Genomic DNA, 14,040 nt, shown 5'->3' with positions numbered 1-14,040 from the left:
GCAAGCCGAGCTAAAAGGTCACAAAACCCCGGCGCTCTGATCCCTCCGCCCCGCCGCGAGGACCACACGCTCGCGTCTACACCGCAGCCCCCGAGCCCCAGCCCCGCACTCACACTCGCAGGGCAGAGCCGCGGCGCTGGGCGGGCGGGCCGGTGTCCTTCCTCCTCCGGGGCCGGGCGGCGGCGGCGGCGGCGGCAGCTCGGGCGCGGAGCCGGGGGAGAAGCGACGCCGGTGTCGCCGCGCCGGGCGGCCACCCCGGGCTCTCCCGCGCCGCCGGGGCGGAGGAGGCGGCGGCCCCGCTTACCTCCGCTTTCCCTCCGCCTGGGGCCCTTCAGGCTGCGGCTTCGGCCCCTCCCGGGCCGCCTGTCCCGGGACAGTCACGATCGGGAGGCTCCGGATTTGCTTTTTGATTTTTGGTGGCTTTTTTTTTTTTTTGGTTTGGTTTTGTTTGCTTTTGAGAAAGTTTCTTCCTCTGGGCGGAGGAGGCTGCGGCCGGCCCCCCGGGTCCCCCCCGGCCCCGCCGCCCTCGGGGGCTGGGGCGGGGGAGGGGGCTCCAAGAACTCCTCCGGGAGTCCTGCCGAGGAGCCGGGGGGCCGGCGACCGGCCAAGGGAAAAGAGCCCCCTCGAGGGGGCAGAGGGGAGGGGAGGGGAGGGGAGGAGGGGGAGGTCGGCCGCGCAGGTCCTGCTCGCCCCGCCGCCGCTTCACATCGGGGTCCCCGCCCCCCCGGCCGGGGGGTGGTGGCTGAGCCGGGGGCCCCGGCACATACACTCTGGGGCGAGATGCTACGGCCCCGGGCGGGGGGCCGAAGGGGCGGCAAGGTGGGGGACCCGGCCGGCTCCGCTCGGCGCCGCCCCCGCTCCCGGCTGCCGCATGTGTCGCTGCAGATGGGACCCCCTCCCTACGCCTCGGGGGTCCCTCGTCCCGCGCCCCGGGACGAGGCAGAAGATCCGGCCCCTCCTCGGCGTCCTCTCACCGCCGACTAGTCCCGGCCCGAGCTGGCCGCCTCCCTGGCCCCCAGCCGCGGGCTCCGGCTCCGGCTCGGGATCCGGCTCGGGATCCGGCGTGTGCAGCCGCCGCCGCTGCCGGCCGGGGAGGTGAGGGGGGGAGAAGAGGGGCGGCCGCGGCTCCCGCTGGCCCAGGGCAGGGCGGAGGTCTCGGCGGCGGCCAGGGCACGGCGGCCGGTTCCGTCGGATGCTCCGGGGCTCTCACGCTCTCGGCGGCGGCAGCGGCGCCCAGAGCTGAGCTCGCCGTCTCGCTCGCTCTGTGCGGGGCTCTCGCCTCACTCCAGAGAGAGGGGCGGGAGGAAAGCGGCGCAGCCCGATGACGCAAGTCGCCTAGCAACCGCTCTCCTCCCTCCCTCCCCTCCCTTCCTCAGCGCCGGGTTCGGAGGCCTCCCTCCGCGGGCCTTTCCCGCACCCCTCCCTCCACCCGCCCCAGTCCAACCACCCCGCCCTGGGCGACTCGGGCGCGCTGTGATGACGCGCGTAGGAAAGAGGAAGTCGGGGCACAGCGAGCGGGTGGGTGCGCCTCGGGCCGCGGGAGTCGCCGCCGCCGCCTCTCCAGCCGCGTCAGAACAGAAGAGAGGAAGGGGAGGAGTCGGGGGGGAGCCTAGGCTGCCGCTGGTCTGAACCCTGACCCCGGGGCGGCCTGCGAGCGCGCTTCCAAGAGCCGGTCCCTTCGGGGCCGGTGGTGGCGGCTGCTCGGGAGGCCGGGGCGGCCCCGCTGGGGCGCTCAGCACCCGGATGTGAGGCACTTGCCCCCCGGCGGCCCCGGAACAGCGGGGCTGCGGGAAGTCCTGCGCCCGCGCCGCTGCACCTGCTCGGCGAGCGCGCCTCGCCCCGCCCCGCCCCGCCCCGCCCGCGCTGCGGTGACACCGGCGCCCAGTAACGTGTGGACCGACGGACGGACGGACGGGTGGATGCCTCCCTCTCGTGGGCCTCGCTCAGAGGAGGTGATGGAAGTGCTGGCACTCGGGGAAGGCCACAGCCTTGTAGAGATGAGAATCGCAATACGTGTCCCCCGCCCTCCCCGGCCTAGGGGTGCGGCTTGAATGCGGAGTCACACTCCGCGTGTCTACTGAAGTCAGGTGGATCGGCAGGGTGAGAGAAGGGGGAGTGGAGGCTTTCTCCTCGTTTTGCTCCTTTCTTTCTCTCTCTCTCTCTCTGTCTGTCTCTCTGTCTGTCTGTCTGTCTCTCTCTCTCTCTCTCTGCACCTGGCTGCCAGGAGTCATCCTTGCTGACAGCTTGAGGCTTTGGAGAGGAGGTCTTGGCTGCCCATCAGCGCCCCTTAATGTCATTTTTTTAACATGTACTTTGCTTCAGAATTGACCTCGAAAACGATCTTCTCCTTAGAGTAGGGATGGGTGCTGTTGGATAATGCCTGGAAAGTACATTCAGGTAGGAACTCGGGAAGTTAAAAGTGTAGTTTTCAAAGAAAAGAAACTTAAGAAAAAAGAACCAGAATGCTCAGAAATGTGTTTTGCACCTGTCCTGTGCAAAGTGTGAGGATGGGCTAGAAACAGCAGCAGTGAGAAAGGGAGCAGACCCCACAGCTCACCGGGAGCCGCTGCCGTGGACAGTAGGAGCCTCTCCACCCGGGGAGCTGAGGAGCTCCAGGTGCCTGCCACCGCTGTCACCCCTAATGCCAGCAACATGCCCACCGTTTGGGTGCCTGGGACTAGGGCTCCTTTTTATTAGTGCGCTAGAGAAAGTGGGGAGGGAGGGGCAGGATGCCCAACAAGGAGACTCACAAAGCAGCGCCCGACCCAGTCGCCCTATATCTGAAGTTCCAAAACCACAAGTTCACTGTGTTGCTTAAACCGCTCCTGCATTTGACCAGCTCTAAGTAGCCCACCCCTTACCCCTTCCTTCTACATATGACAGGATCTTGGTGGTTGCCCTGATGTCACCCAGACCACCAAGTGCTGACACCACCTGGCTACACAAATAAATGCTTTCGCTCCTCTTTCTTAATTTCCTCTTAGAAATTGATGGAGTGAAATGCACAGATTATTTGCGGGGAGGGTCGGGGGGCTCTAGGCAAGCTGAGCACCTCTTGAGTTTCATTTCAATGGGCTTTGGAGAAAGGAGCACAGACATGCCCTATCTGAAAGCCAGCAAAGGACTGATGCCCCCAGAAAAGTGAGGACCCCATGAGCCTTTGCAGCAGCCTCCTTGGTTTGTTGTCTGTGGTTCCACCTTAAAAGCTTGATGCTAAGGGACAGAATGGCACTCAGGAGAGCCCTCAGCCACCTACTTAGGAAGTAACAACTGCTCTAAGTTTACTGGGCATGACCCACCCACTTCACCACCCAGCCTGATAATGAGGCATGGAGAAGGAACTGGCAGACCACTCCATCTTGGTCTGAATCTCTTTAGCTCTTTGTCTCTTTTCAATCCAGAGGAGGCAGCATCTAGTTAATTAATTCAAAAATTAAAAAGGTATATATGAAGTTCAAGGTAACAGAGTTCTTTCCCTGTTTCATCAGTTTGTGATAAAGATCTGCATAGTATGTTAGAAGACAACAAAGGGACTGTTGTATAGATTTCTATTCTCCTGTACTTGAAAGTGAGCTCATGTGAGAAGCTGTTTAATCAGTGTTTTATTATCCCACATCAGTGGCTTTTACTGTCAGAGATTTCATAAGCTCAGTTATCTGACAAAATTTCTTTCCAGAAATACCATACCATGTTCAATTACTTTTAGCATTTTATTATGAAATATACATTAAATTGCACAAAGAAATTATTTGATATAGAAGTAATTATAAAAGAAGTTTCCATGTGACCAACTAGGTCAAGAAATGGAACATTGAGGGAGCCGGGTGGTGGCGCACCTGGTTGAGCACACAGGTTACAGTGCGCAAGGACCCAGGTTCAAGCCCCCAACCCCCACCTGCAGGGGGAAAGCTTCACGAGTGGTGAAGTAGTGCTGTAGGTGTCTTCTGTCTCTCTCCCTCTCTATCATCCCCTTCCCTTTCGATTTCTGGCTCTATCCAATAAATAAGATAATTTAAAAAGAAAAAAAAATGGAACACTGACAATACTCCCAAAGCCCCTCCGCACCACCACCACCTTCCTGAGCACAGCCCCCTTTAAATGGTCATCATTACTCTAACTTTTATGATGACTTAACTTGCTTTTCTCTGTTTGGGAAAAATATGATAAAGTATGCATATATGGTTTGCTGTTGCCCTTTCTTTTGGACCATATTAAAAGAAAACAACATAATCTGTAACCTCTTGTGTGTTTTGCTCTTCATTTTTCTTTTTTTTTTTTTAATTTTTTTCTAATATTTATTTTATTTATTGATTCCCTTTTGTTGCCCTTGTTGTTTTATTGTTGTAGTTATTATTGTTGTTGTCGTTGTTGGATAGGACAGAGAGAAATGGAGAGAGGGAGGGGAAGACAGAGAGGAGGAGAGAAAGATAGACACCTGCAGACCTGCTTCACCGCCTGTGAAGCGACTCCCCTGCAGGTGGGGAGCCGGGGTTCGAACAGGGATCCTTATGCCGGTCCTTGTGCTTTGCGCCACCTGCGCTTAGCCTGCTGCACTACAGCCCGACTCCCCTGCTCTTCATTTTTCAATCCACACGTGGTTCAGGTGACTTCTATAGCTGTAATTTGTTGGTTTTAATTGCTAGGTGTTACAGTATCCAGTTGTGGCAATAGGCTACAGTTTAAGCATTCTGTTGTGGATAGGCACTTGGTTTGTTTCCATCTGGGGACTGTTAGAAACATAGCTTGGAAACACTTTCTAGTAGCTGTCTTCTGTAACATCTATGTGAGTTTCTGTATACCTGGGGGATGGTGTCACAAACTTAAACAACTAATACCAGACCATTTTCTAGAATGGTTTGTGCAGGCCAGCCACGTATACATTCCCCAACCCTCAGCAACACTTGGTCAGGCCTTTTCAGTTTTACTAGTGGGTGGGTGTTTAGAAGTGTGTCATTGTGGTTTCAACTTTGTTTCCCTGCTCACTGCTAACTGTTGAAGATCTTGTAATGAAGCAACTAGCTGTTTAGATTTTTTTTTTCCTTTTTAAAGTGTAAAGCATGATGATTCCACAAAGATTCATCATACTTTGTGCCTAACTAATCTCTATGATGACCACTCCCCCCACTTATTGTTCTAGTCAACAACTAAATAATATAAGTAAGGCAGTGCCAGCAAACATTTTAGACAGATTCTCTTCAAAGGTCAATTATACCAATAGCTTACCTGACTACCTTTTATGAATTGGTTTCTATTTTTATTTACTATCTTATAAGATAGTAAATGCTTTCCCTCATGGATTCCTCATGGAACCCCTCATGGTGATTTTGGGTTTTGTTGTAATTTACTTTGTTTCAAGTATATAAAGGAGATTTTTATTCTCTTAAATAAATGTAACTAATCTCTGTTTATTGCTTTGTATTTTATTGGCAACTATGTACCAGTTTCCTCAGCACAGATTACTCTTTTCATGCCCTAGATTCATTAACTTTATAAAATTCACAATAGTTTTTAATATCCTCTCGAAGTTCTTACTAAAATACATAGTTTGGGGGCTGTGATGCACCTCATACAGCCCAAACCCATGCACAAGGGCCTGGGTTCAAGCCTCAGGATCTTACCTGCAGTAGGGAAACTTCTCAATTTCTCTCTATAGATATAATCATAAAAGAAGTCGTCCCAAGCAAAGCACAAAGACCAGTGTAAGGATCCCGGTTCGAGCTCCCGGCTCCCCACCTGCAGGGGAGTTGCTTCACAGGCGGTGAAGCAGGTCTGCAGGTGTCTTTCTGTCTTCCCCTCTTCTCTCCCATTTCTCTCTGTCCTATCCAACAACAATGACATCAATAACAAAAATAATAATAACCACAACTGTTAAAATAACAAGGGCAACAAAAGGGAAAATAAATAAATAAAAACAAAAATAAAGAAAGAAAAAAAAAAAGAAGTCTTCATGTGACCAATTAGGTCAGGAAATGCAACACTGACAGTACTCCCAAAGTAACCCCCCCCCACTTCATGAACACAGCCCCCTTTAAGAGGTCATCATTGCTCTAACTTTTATAATAACTGTTATGCTTTTCTCTATTTTAGCACAATATGATAAAGTATGCATCCCTAAACAATATATGGTTTACTTTTACCCTTTCTTTTGGACTATATTGGACAACAAAAAGAAAGAAGGAAAAAAAGACCTCTTGGAGCAATAGATTCATCAAGCCCCAGCAATAACCTTGGTGATGGTAAAATAAATGAACAAGATACATGATTCAGTTCTTACTGCGTTAATTTCACTCATTAATATCAAATGCATACCTTCCCTGTCATTACCTAGCAGCTTTTCCCAACATATTCTTGTGCACTGTTCTTAGCACTTTCCTATCTGTTGGTTCTTTGCTTGAAGTCAGTGATATTATAAAACTGAAGGACAATAAGACCCAGAGAAGTTAAATGACTTCCCCAGGGTCAAAGGAGCAAGTAAATAGGAAGCCTGGACTCCACCCCAAGTCTTCAAATAGAATAAGTACATTTACCGTTCTATCACCGACTGTCTTCAAGAGCAGTAAGGAAAGTTAGCTCCCACGGTCTATAGAATTTAGACCTTTCCACATAGCAGACCTCTTATTCTACCTTTTTCTATGGTTATTTTGCTTTAAGTCTAGGAGTTTTAAAATCAGATTATGCTTGGTATAAAATAAATTTGAAGATTAATATACCTACTTGTGTTATAAAGAGATGCCATGGATTCTCAGCTTTAACCCTTAAAGCCAGCCTGTCACTCAGCCCCAATCTGAGAAAAGACTTGCTTGCACCAAGGAAAGGAATGGTACTAGTATTTCCAGTTGGTGTAGTCTTCTGGGTTTGGTTATCAGTTCCCTAATATATATTTTGCCTCCAGGGTTATGGCTGGGGCTCAGTGTGGGCCCTAGGAATCCATGGCTCCAGATGGTCTGTTTTGTTTTTTTTTTAACTTGGCTACGACAGAGAAATTGAGAGGGTAGAGGGGGAAGAGAAAGAAAAACCTGCAGACCTGCTCACTGCTTGTGAAGCATACCCTCTGCAGGTGGAGGGCCAGGGGCTCAAAACATGGCTCCTTGCACAGGTCCTTGAGCTTTGTACTATGTGCATTTAACCAGGTGCACCACCACCAGGACCCTATCCTAATACTTTTTAAATCTATTTTAAAGATGTTAGAGAGGGCCAGAAACATAGCTGATGTGGATAGTGTACCTGTTTTGCCATGCCAGCTGTCCAGTCTCAAGCCTGGCCCCCGCGGCGCTATAGGAGACGTCAGTGTCTTGCTCTATCTCTCTGTTTCTGTCTCCATCTGGAAAAGTCAATCCAGAGGGGGCCAGGTAGTGGCACACCAAGTTAAGCGCAATTGTCAAGCTCAAGGGCTCAAGAGCCTGGGTTCAAACCCCTGCTCCCCACCTGTAGGGGGTCTGCTTCAAGCAATGAAGCAAGTCATCAGATGTCTTATCTTTCTCTCTATCTCCCCCTCCTCTCGCAATTTCTTTCTGTCTTATCTAATAGAAACTAGGAAGAAAAAAGAAAGAAAAAGTGGCTGCCAAGAGTGATGGATTCGTGGTGCCCACACCAAGCCCCAGCAACAAAAGTCTAGTGGCAATTAAAAAGAAAAGTCAGCCCAGAGGTGTGAAACACTAATGACCACCAAAAACAAGTCGGTAGCTATTCCAATATAATAACAAAACACTTGCATTCTATTTATTGTATTTTGGATTTTAATGTTTTATTTAATTTTATTCAGAGATATAAACAGACATAAAAATACACAGAAAGATCAGAACACTCCTCACCTCTGGTTTATGATGGTGCTGGGGTCGTACCTGGGGCCTGGGCACCTCCGGACAAAAGTCTTTTGTATAACTGTTAGACCATCTCCCTGCCCAAAAACCTTTTGAAATAGAAAAATAACAACCTAGAAGACATAACAACTGATAAGATCTCCACTCCATTGTCTTTATTGCTATTGCAGAAAAAAAAGAATATCACTCTAAAAGTGAATGAATACAAATAAAAATAAGTAAATCACTCAGAATCTTTTTTTTAATTCAGCCTTAAAATTTCAGAAGAATCTGTTAGAAGCCCCTTTTGCCTTATAATAACTAGCTATTGTGTCTTAAGTCCCAAGTGAAAAAGAGGCTCATAAAAAAACAAAAATTTAAATGTAACTTAACTTTGAAAGACAAAGTTTTATGTTCAGGCTTAAAATTCAGTTTATAGTAAGGACTTATTGAAGGTACAAGACACACATGATTTTTTTTTCTTGTTTGCTTTTTTTTTTTTTGTCTTCTGAAAAGCAGTAATATATGAACAACATTAAAAGTTAAAATACCTATTTTTAGACAGGATTTTCACCATTCAAAAAACAAACATGTACTTATCACCTACTATCACCAGCACTTGATTAAGAGCTGGACAGGTGAAAGTACATGCTTGTTCCTGGCTTCTAGAGTTTTCCATCTAACCTAGACATGGTGAACAGACCTTGCTCCTAACTTCATAGAGTTTTTAACCTAATCTCTGGTATGTACCAGGAACATTACCAATCTTTATTTGTTCTGTATTATCATCTAATAATTCATTCTAGGGATAAATGACAGCTTTTATCTTCTTGAAAAAGCAAATAAATGATCACACGCATTATAAAAACAAATATGGACAAAGAAGTACATATTCATGTACTTTCTACGCTGATTCAGATGTTGTTAATAATTTGCTATATTTGCTTCATGTACCTTTTCTGAACTATTTGAAGTAAATTTATGGGCATCACAATGTTTCACTTCAAGATATAGCAAATATCTCTGAAGACAAAGGTTATTCCTAGTGCCAGGGGATAGGTCACCTAGTAGAACTCCTGCCTTACCATGCATGAGGCCCTACATGTAAGCCCTGATATCACATGAGTGCATCATCAACAAGCAGGATCCATTTAAGAATAGAAAATACCCTCAGGCTGGAGAAATAGCTCACTTGGTTAATGCACTGCGTTGCCGTGTGTGGCCCAGGTTTGAGCCCGGCCCTCACCACATTGAAGGAAGCTTCAGTGCTATGATCTATCTCTATGAAAAAATACTTTAAAAGAAATGAAATGCTAGGGGGCCAGGCAGTGGTGCACCAGGTCAAGCACACATAGTACAAAGCACAAGGAAATACACAAGGATCCCGGTTCAAGCCCCCAGCTCCTCGCCTGCAGTGGGGTTGCTTCACATGTGATGAAGCAGATCTTCAAGTGTCTATCTATCTGTCTCCATCTCTATTTTCCCTTCCCCTCTCAATTTCTCTCTGCCCTATCCAATAAATGAAAAAAAAAAAAAAAAAAAAGACCACCAGGACCAGTGGATTTGTAGTGCTGGCATTGAGCCCCACCAATAACCCTAGAGGGAAAAAAAATGAATATACCCTTATGTTCTCCAGCCTTTCAACCCAGAGTTGGCATTTCTTCTAATAGCCCAATAAAATGCCATGACCTGCCATTGTTTATGCTATGAAGTAGTCAAAGCTACTCAGTCATCTTCACTTTGGTTGGCCTCTTCACATGACAGTTGACCCTTGAACACCATGAACAACATAGCTCTGTTTATATATGTTTTCTTATGGGGGGGGGGAATGGAGCCAGGATTTTGTGCATGCATGATTTCATTGCAGATGTTAGTTTTCTATATTCACTCAGCTAGAGAGAGAGGATAGAAAGATACAGCACCTCCTCTGTAGTGCCAAGGCTCAAACCTGGGCCATGCACATGGCAAGGCATGCACCCTACCTGGTAAGCTCTTTCTCCAGCCCCTCGTGTATTTTGTTTTCAATAAATACTTTGAAAGTAATAATACAACACCTACAGTATTTGTTTAGAAGTCATTACCAGTGTGAGTACTGGCAGATGACTCATCTTTTAAACAGATGAAGTAAATTTATGTATTGATGAATGCAGCACAGTACTAAAAATATTTTGAGGGTGTTTTTTCTTTATTGTATGTATACAGCATATAATACATATAAAAATATGTGTTAATTGACTGTTTATGTTATCAGAGAGGCTCCAAGTCAGCAGCAGGCTACTGTAGTTTTGCAAGTTTCTTATTCATGGAGATTGCACCCACCTAGGAGACTAGAATCTCTAACCCCTAGTGGTACTCATGGTTCAAAGGTATTTCACTGCCTTGCTCTGTCCTGGACACTACTCTTCCCCTATATGACCAACTAAAGATGGCTCTACAAAGCAGGCTTTTTAAGATGAGTGATATCAAATGGTTGCTATCATATAAAATCAGCACAGGAAACAACTTCAAAATCAATGTCAGATAAAACTCAATGGTAGAAACTGCCCCATTCTCCAAAGGAAGTCTGGGTCAACATACTCTGTCACTCGAGGAAGACTGGTCCTAAAATGAGATTGGATACAGAGTTGATGTAGAGAGGACATAAGGGAGAGATCTGAGCAATGCTGCTGTCTCTTTCACAACCCCCACCTGTGTTTCTCTGTCTCTCACCCACTTGAGTAAATGAAGAAAAGGGGGGAAATGGCTGTTGGAAATAGAGGAGCTGTGTGGGCACCAAGTCCCAGTGACAGCCTTGGTGGCGAGAGAGATTTAGTAGGAGGAAAAAAACTCAATTTTAACCTAGAATTTCTAGAAGAGGCGTATTGCACCAAAGTAAAAGACTCTGGGGTGGGTGGGTGGGGAGAATACAGGTCCATGAAGGATGATAAATGACATAGTGGGGGTTGTATTGTTACATGGGAAACTGGGGAATGTTATGCATGTACAAACTATTGTATTTACTGTTGAATGTAAAACATTAATTCCCCAAGAAAGAAAAAAAAAGAATTTCTATAAGAGTTAAAGTTCTCGCTTCCTGTCCTTGTGGTCTGGGAGGTGGCGCAGTGGATGAAGCATTGAACTCTCAAGTGTGAGCTCCTGAGCTTAATCATCAGCAGCACATGTACCAGAGTGATGTCTGCTTCTTTCTCTCTCTTCCTATCTTTTTCATTAATAAGTAAATAAAATCTTTAAAAAAACTTCCTGTCTTACCCCCACCACCACTTTAATTATAAAAAGTTCAAACATACAGAGAAGCTGAAAAGAGCATACATGCAAATTCCTAGACCTTTCATGTAGATTCAGTAGTTGTAAGAAATGTTTTCATGGGGGTCAGGCGGTAGCAGGTTAAGCACACATGGTGTGAAGTGCAAGGACCGGTGTAAGGATCCTGGCTTGAGCCCCTGGCTCCCCACCTGCAGGGGCAGGGAGTTGCTTCACAAGTGGTGAAGCAGGTCTGCAGGTGTCTGTCTTTCTCTCCCCCTCTCTGTCTTCCCCTCCTCTCTCCATTTCTCTCTGTCCTATCCAACAATAATGACATCAATAACAACAATAATAATAACCACAAGGATAAAACAACAAGGACAACAAAAGGGGAAAAAGTAGCCTCCAGGAGCAGTGGATTCATGATGCATGATGCATGATTAAAACGTGTCTTGTGGGAGTCAGGCGGTAGCACAGCAGGTTAAGTGCACCTGGCATGAAGCGCAAGGACCGGTATAAGGATCCCAGTTCAAACCCCCGGCTCCCCACCTGCAGAGGAGTTGCTTCACAGGCAGTGAAGCAGGTCTGCAGGTGTCTTTCTCTCCCCCTCTCTGTTTTCCCCTCCTCTCTCTATTTCTCTCTGTCCTATCTAACAACAATGACATCATAACAACAACAATAACTACAACAACAATAAAAAACAACAAGGGCAACAAAAGGGAAAATAAATAAAATATTAAAAAAATTTTAAAACATGTCTTTAGAAGGTTCCATATTCATTATATGTTGCATAGTGCCATTTATATAAGCTTCTTAAAAATTCAGACTATGCAGTGAATACCCCCCAACACTTCATCTGCACTATTCCTGCCTTTAGGTCCATGATTGTTCAACAATTTGTTCGGTTTTGTATGTTAACTCTCTTTTCAGCCTCCAGGTTCCGGATGCCAGCATGATACCAGACTTCCCTGGACTGATGACCCCACCAATGTGTCCTGGAGCCCCGCTTCCCCAGAAACCCACCCTACTAGGGAAAGAGAGGCAGACTGGGAGTATGGACCGACCAGTCAATGTCCATGTTCATCGGAGAAGCAGTTACAGAAGCCAGACCTTCCACCTTTTGCAACCCACAATGACCCTGGGTCCATACTCCCAGAGGGATAGAGAATGGGAAAGCTATTGGGGAGGGGATGGGATATGGAGATCGGGTGGTGGGAATTGTGTGGAGTTGTACCCCTCCTATCCTGCAGTTTTGTTAATGTCTCCTTTCTTTTTTTTTTTTTTTTTTTAAAAAGACTAATCTATGGTGACAAGAAAGATCAATGGTTACCAGGGAGTGGAGACTAGGTGTGCAGGAAGGAGGCATACACAGGTAAAGGGTTGAGGAAACTTCTGGAATATTCGCATTATTTAGTTATTTCATATATATATTTCAAAACTAGCCAACTATATATTTAAATTTATTGTACATTATTATAATGCAACAATGTTGCAAAAAGTTAGAGGGAGTAGAATGTACTAGAAAAAAAAATTAAATTGGAGAGCTTTCAGAAAACCCAAACTGCATAGTAACAATACTTACTATCTACCAGTCACAGAATATTTATTCTGCCTTTGAGGTTTTCCTCTGAAATCCTATTTCAACCCTTATCACAAGAGTCAGCTACCCTAAACAACAGCAAGGGTACATTGGAGGTGTTAAATGACTTTCACAAAACTTTTTAAATAATGTAATAAACAAAACTAATTTTTTTAATTTAAAAACAAAAAAAGCCTGGAAGATAATTCCATTGGTAACATAAGTGTAAGAGATTTTCATACCCAAGATTCCAGAGGTCCCAGATTCAAGTCCTGGCACTATCATAAGCCAGAGCTCAGCAGTGCTCTGGTTAAAAAGAACGGAAAGGAGGGGAGGGGAGGGGAGGGGAGGGGAGGGGAGGGGAGGAGAGGGGAGGGGAGGGGAGGGGAGGGGAAGAAAGGAGAGGAGAAGAGAGGGGAGGGAAGGGGAAGGGAGAGGGGAGTGAGGGGAGGGGAGAGGAGAGGAGGGGAGAGAAGAGGAGAGCAGGGGAGAGGAGAGGAGGGGAGGGGAGGGGAGAGGAGAAAGAAGAGAGGAGGGGAGAGAAGAGAGGAGAGGAGAGGGGAGTGGAGGGGTAAGGAGGAGAGGGGTGGGGTGGAGTGAGAAAAGGAGAAGAGGGGAGGGCAGAAGGGCTAGAGGAGAAGAGGACGGGGAGGAGTGGGAGAGGGGAAGAGAAAAGGGGGAAAGAATAAGGGAAGGGAAAGGAAGGGAAGGGAAAGGGAAGGGAAGAAATCATATTAAGTGGCTCCTATTTCCTCCTCAAGGCAGCTCACAAATGGATCAGAAGCTGTTTCCAGCTGGTTCTCTCATCACTCTGTACACCTGCCCCAGCCCTGACATGCCGGCCTGTTGTCTGCAGTCCGAATGGCTGATGCCCTTGCTCTCAGGCTTTTCTCAAGGAGACGCTCACTCCACATGTTTCCCCTTCTCCCGTCAGCTATATCTGACAGGTACATCACCCACTCTCTTAGGTAAGGCTCTTCTAGAAGCATGCTGGATCTCTCTTTCCCTAGTAATATTCAAATACAGGTTCGAGCACCCAGCTCCCCATCTGCAAGGGAGTCACTTCACAAGCGGTGAAGCAGGTCTGCAGGTGTCTTTCTTTCTCTCCTCCTCTCTGTCTCCCCATCTCTCTCCATTTCTCTCTGTCCTATCCAACAACAATAACTACAACAATAAAACAACAAAAGCAAAAAAAGGGAATAAATAAATAAGCAGAGCTTTAAAATGCAGCTTATTCAACACCTATTGAATGGTGCCTCTTTATAATGATTATGTTATATGCTCTTTTATATAAATTCATTATGGGGCATTGGAGGAGGCAGTGGACTCAGGATATCACCGAACAGCCTACATGGTTAAGTTTTTTATGTTTTTTTGTTTTGTTTTGTTTTGAGGGAGAGAGTGAAGCAAGAGAAAAGGAGG

At 46.9% G+C, this 14,040-nt stretch overlaps 1 protein-coding gene and 1 long non-coding RNA gene across 3 annotated transcripts in view; one reads left to right on the top strand and one right to left on the bottom strand.

The window, feature by feature from the left end:
* FBXW7 (F-box and WD repeat domain containing 7) overlaps positions 1–1,397 on the bottom strand; it is a 176,663-nt gene extending 175,266 nt beyond the window's left edge. For both annotated transcript variants that reach the window (XM_060178953.1, XM_060178954.1), the window contains exon 1: positions 114–1,397. The gene's annotated coding sequence lies outside the window, so the exon portion shown is untranslated. The remainder of the gene's footprint in view (positions 1–113) is intronic.
* A 139-nt stretch (positions 1,398–1,536) lies between these two features.
* On the top strand, positions 1,537–13,496 carry LOC132534646 (uncharacterized). The gene is made up of 3 exons (XR_009546378.1): positions 1,537–1,952; positions 11,970–12,411; positions 13,380–13,496. It is a non-coding gene; the product is annotated as an uncharacterized LOC132534646 (long non-coding RNA).
* Positions 13,497–14,040: the final 544 nt, after the last annotated feature.

This window comes from Erinaceus europaeus, chromosome 19 (genome assembly GCF_950295315.1).
Source record: "Erinaceus europaeus chromosome 19, mEriEur2.1, whole genome shotgun sequence".
NCBI lineage: Eukaryota > Metazoa > Chordata > Mammalia > Eulipotyphla > Erinaceidae > Erinaceus > Erinaceus europaeus.
Note: the sequence above shows the minus strand (reverse complement) of the source record. Positions and strands in the feature narration are given on the sequence as shown.